Source organism: Fundulus heteroclitus, unplaced genomic scaffold (genome assembly GCF_011125445.2).
Source record: "Fundulus heteroclitus isolate FHET01 unplaced genomic scaffold, MU-UCD_Fhet_4.1 scaffold_329, whole genome shotgun sequence".
NCBI lineage: Eukaryota > Metazoa > Chordata > Actinopteri > Cyprinodontiformes > Fundulidae > Fundulus > Fundulus heteroclitus.
In genome coordinates, this window is record NW_023396739.1 from 65,103 (window position 1) to 70,690 (window position 5,588).

General features: G+C 41.6%; 1 non-coding gene across 1 annotated transcript; it reads right to left on the bottom strand.

Moving 5' to 3' along the window:
- Positions 1 to 3,090: 3,090 nt before the first annotated feature.
- On the bottom strand, positions 3,091 to 3,164 carry trnan-guu. Its single transcript has one exon. It is a non-coding gene; the product is annotated as a tRNA-Asn (tRNA).
- Between the last annotated feature and the right edge of the window lie 2,424 nt (positions 3,165 to 5,588).

Here is a 5,588-nt window from a genome sequence, read left to right on the forward strand (position 1 = left end):
TGAACTAGTCAAATCTAAAGGTTTTGTGTGATGGAGAATTTGTCAGTGTCAAATACTACTCATCCAAGTCAAACTTCTTTGACCAAACATAGAAAAGAAACAAAAATAACTTCTTGTTCCACAACGGCCAAATTCCGACGTGACAAGTGCAAAAACGCAGACAGGATACGCCACAATTACACAGTAGATTTAGCAATATGAATAAAAAGGCTCATTGAAAGTTACATTATAAAGCAGAAGAGAAACATCCATGTGGCAAGCTGATTTTTTCTAACAATTTGGCAAGTATTGCTCAAACATGGTTGTGTAGAGGTTTGGTGCTTTAACTCAATCTGTGTTTTAAAGCAAACAAACGTCCCTGGGTGGGCTCGAACCACCATCCTTTCGGTTAACAGCCGAACGCGCTAACCAATTGCGCCACAGAGACTTGGCCGGCACAGTGGTATGGGAGGTCGTCGCACTCATGTACTGAACCCTTAACATCTTTTCCTGACGGCACAAACGGAATTCCATAGACCTTGAATTAGTCAAATCTAAAGGTTTTGTGTGATGGAGAATTTGTCAGTGTCAAATACTACTCATCCAAGTCAAACTTCTTTGACCAAACATAGAAAAGAAACAAAAATAACTTCTTGTTCCACAACGGCCAAATTCCGACGTGACAAGTGCAAAAACGCAGACAGGATACGCCACAATTACACAGTAGATTTAGCAATATGAATAAAAAGGCTCATTGAAAGTTACATTATAAAGCAGAAGAGAAACATCCACGTGGCAAGCCGATTTTTTCTAACAATTTGGCAAGTATTGCTCAAACATGGTTGTGTAGAGGTTTGGTGCTTTAACTCAATCTGTGTTTTAAAGCAAACAAACGTCCCTGGGTGGGCTCGAACCACCATCCTTTCGGTTAACAGCCGAACGCGCTAACCAATTGCGCCACAGAGACTTGGCCGGCACAGTGGTATGGGAGGTCGTCGCACTCATGTACTGAACCCTTAACATCTTTTCCTGACGGCACAAACGGAATTCCATAGACCTTGAACTAGTCAAATCTAAAGGTTTTGTGTGCAAAAACGCAGACAGGATACGCCACAATTACACAGTAGATTTAGCAATATGAATAAAAAGGCTCATTGAAAGTTACATTATAAAGCAGAAGAGAAACATCCATACCAACCATCCTACTTTGTGTGTGACAATATTGGTCAATTACTACACAGTGGTGACTCTCCTGAACACATCCCTTGGAAAGTATTGGCAACCTTGCTCACACAGCACTAAACTTTCAGCAGAAATGAAGTTCAAAGCTATGCAAACAGCAGAAAAATGTTAGAATGCTGTGGAAACTTTGAGTTTCCAAACGTAATGAAATCCAGGACCACTTCTTAGCCATCAACTAAGATAAAAGTTGAAAATATCGCAAATGGGTTGCGCAGAAATCTGGAAAACAGTCATTTTCATCACCGGTCAGTCTTATAGCTGCCTTCAATTTTAGGTATAATTGTTCATTGACAGCTGTTATCAATATTGTTTATTTGGATCTTTGAAAGAGGTCAAATACAGGACACGTGGCAAGCTGATTTTTTCTAACAATTTGGCAAGCATTGCTCAAACATGGTTGTGTAGAGTAGTGATGGGTCGATGAGGCGTCATGAAACGTTTCGACACATTGCAACTCTGTGCCGATCCTGTGCCGATCCTGTGTCACTGAATACTGACACCTGCTGGACCTTAAAAATCACTACAGGCAACCTGGTTGACAGAGTTAACTGACACTGATTTGATGACCAAGTATACACAATACAATTTAAATCATTGTATGTTGCATTGTATTATTTTATATTTTCATTTGAATTAAACATATATTTGATTTTTTTTAGATACAGTCAATAAATAATGTGAAGGAGTTTGCTTGTGGACTGGCTTTTTTATTTTTTTTACAAATGGTTGATCGGGCGCTGTGTTTAGTTACCTGACTGATATCATCTGTTCTGAAATCGGACATGCTGAGTGTGACAAAGGGAGGAAAAACTACTCAGAGTAGCAACTTTCTACTCAGTGTAGATCAGTCGTTTTTTTCAGAAACGACGCTCAGAACAAAGACGCACAGCGCAACCCGCCCAACCAAAAAAGCGTTGCAGAACCCATCCATCAGTGATGCGCTCCGATCAGCACCTGGCGCTCACAGAGTGAGACTGTGGTACACCATCACACCAGAGTTGCAAAATGGTTAAAAATTAACCATTATTAAGTTTACAGTTCAGCTTGGATTTTCTTTACTAAGCAACATAGCTTTGCTGTGCGCGCTGCTGTGCGCGAATGCACACGCGTGCAGCTTAGAGGGAACAGAAACAGTTTGGCGCGTCAGTCAGTTCGAAACAGGTGCTGTATTGGTCACGTGACCGAAACAGTTCCTGTATCGGTCACGTGACTTTTCCGTAGCAATACACACATCGACACGGGTTTCGCTCTATGAGACCGACACATGCGCCGACACATCGGTGTTGCCGGACCCATCACTAGTGTAGAGGTTTGGTGCTTTAACTCAATCTGTGTTTTAAAGCAAACAAACGTCCCTGGGTGGGCTCGAACCACCATCCTTTCGGTTAACAGCCGAACGCGCTAACCAATTGCGCCACAGAGACTTGGCCGGCACAGCGGTATGGGAGGTCGTCGCAGTCATGTACTGAACCCTTAACATCTTTTCCTGACGGCACAAACGGAATTCCATAGACCTTGAACTAGTCAAATCTAAAGGTTTTGTGTGATGGAGAATTTGTCAGTGTCAAATACTACTCATCCAAGTCAAACTTCTTTGACCAAACATAGAAAAGAAACAAAAATAACTTCTTGTTCCACAATGGCCAAATTCCGACGTGACAAGTGCAAAAACGCAGACAGGATACGCCACAATTACACAGTAGATTTAGCAATATGAATAAAAAGGCTCATTGAAAGTTACATTATAAAGCAGAAGAGAAACATCCACGTGGCAAGCTGATTTTTTCTAACAATTTGGCAAGTATTGCTCAAACATGGTTGTGTAGAGGTTTGGTGCTTTAACTCAATCTGTGTTTTAAAGCAAACAAACGTCTCTGGGTGGGCTCGAACCACCATCCTTTCGGTTAACAGCCGAACGCGCTAACCAATTGCGCCACAGAGACTTGGCCAGCACAGTGGTATGGGAGGTCGTCGCACTCATGTACTGAACCCTTAACATCTTTTCCTGACGGCACAAACGGAATTCCATAGACCTTGAACTAGTCAAATCTAAAGGTTTTGTGTGATGGAGAATTTGTCAGTGTCAAATACTACTCATCCAAGTCAAACTTCTTTGACCAAACATAGAAAAGAAACAAAAATAACTTCTTGTTCCACAACGGCCAAATTCCGACGTGACAAGTGCAAAAACGCAGACAGGATACGCCACAATTACACAGTAGATTTAGCAATATGAATAAAAAGGCTCATTGAAAGTTACATTATAAAGCAGAAGAGAAACATCCACGTGGCAAGCTGATTTTTTCTAACAATTTGGCAAGTATTGCTCAAACATGGTTGTGTAGAGGTTTGGTGCTTTAACTCAATCTGTGTTTTAAAGCAAACAAACGTCCCTGGGTGGGCTCGAACCACCATCCTTTCGGTTAACAGCCGAACGCGCTAACCAATTGCGCCACAGAGACTTGGCCGGCACAGTGGTATGGGAGGTCGTCGCACTCATGTACTGAACCCTTAACATCTTTTCCTGACGGCACAAACGGAATTCCATAGACCTTGAACTAGTCAAATCTAAAGGTTTTGTGTGCAAAAACGCAGACAGGATACGCCACAATTACACAGTAGATTTAGCAATATGAATAAAAAGGCTCATTGAAAGTTACATTATAAAGCAGAAGAGAAACATCCATACCAACCATCCTACTTTGTGTGTGACAATATTGGTCAATTACTACACAGTGGTGACTCTCCTGAACACATCCCTTGGAAAGTATTGGCAACCTTGCTCATACAGCACTAAACTTTCAGCAGAAATGAAGTTCAAAGCTATGCAAACAGCAGAAAAATGTTAGAATGCTGCGGAAACTTTGAGTTTCCAAACGTAATGAAATCCAGGACCACTTCTTAGCCATCAACTAAGATAAAAGTTGAAAATATCGCAAATGGGTTGCGCTTAAATCTGGAAAACAGTCATTTTCATCACCGGTCAGTCTTATAACTGCCTTCAATTTTAGGTATAATTGTTCATTGACAGCTGTTATCAATATTGTTTATTTGGATCTTTGAAAGAGGTCAAATACAGGACACGTGGCAAGCTGATTTTTTCTAACAATTTGGCAAGTATTGCTCAAACATGGTTGTGTAGAGGTTTGGTGCTTTAACTCAATCTGTGTTTTAAAGCAAACAAACGTCCCTGGGTGGGCTCGAACCACCATCCTTTCGGTTAACAGCCGAACGCGCTAACCAATTGCGCCACAGAGACTTGGCCAGCACAGTGGTATGGGAGGTCGTCGCACTCATGTACTGAACCCTTAACATCTTTTCCTGACGGCACAAACGGAATTCCATAGACCTTGAACTAGTCAATTTTAAAGGTTTTGTGTGATGGAGAATTTGTCAGTGTCAAATACTACTCATCCAAGTCAAACTTCTTTGACCAAACATAGAAAAGAAACAAAAATAACTTCTTGTTCCACAACGGCCAAATTCCGACGTGACAAGTGCAAAAACGCAGACAGGATACGCCACAATTACACAGTAGATTTAGCAATATGAATAAAAAGGCTCATTGAAAGTTACATTATAAAGCAGAAGAGAAACATCCACGTGGCAAGCCGATTTTTTCTAACAATTTGGCAAGTATTGCTCAAACATGGTTGTGTAGAGGTTTGGTGCTTTAACTCAATCTGTGTTTTAAAGCAAACAAACGTCCCTGGGTGGGCTCGAACCACCATCCTTTCGGTTAACAGCCGAACGCGCTAACCAATTGCGCCACAGAGACTTGGCCGGCACAGTGGTATGGGAGGTCGTCGCACTCATGTACTGAACCCTTAACATCTTTTCCTGACGGCACAAACGGAATTCCATAGCCTTGAACTAGTCAAATCTAAAGGTTTTGTGTGATGGAGAATTTGTCAGTGTCAAATACTACTCATCCAAGTCAAACTTCTTTGACCAAACATAGAAAAGAAACAAAAATAACTTCTTGTTCCACAATGGCCAAATTCCGACGTGACAAGTGCAAAAACGCAGACAGGATACGCCACAATTACACACTAAATTTAGCAATATGAATAAAAAGGCTCATTGAAAGTTACATTATAAAGCAGAAGAGAAACATCCACGTGGCAAGCTGATTTTTTCTAACAATTTGGCAAGTATTGCTCAAACATGGTTGTGTAGAGGTTTGGTGCTTTAACTCAATCTGTGTTTTAAAGCAAACAAACGTCCCTGGGTGGGCTCGAACCACCATCCTTTCGGTTAACAGCCGAACGCGCTAACCAATTGCGCCACAGAGACTTGGCCAGCACAGTGGTATGGGAGGTCGTCGCACTCATGTACTGAACCCTTAACATCTTTTCCTGACGGCA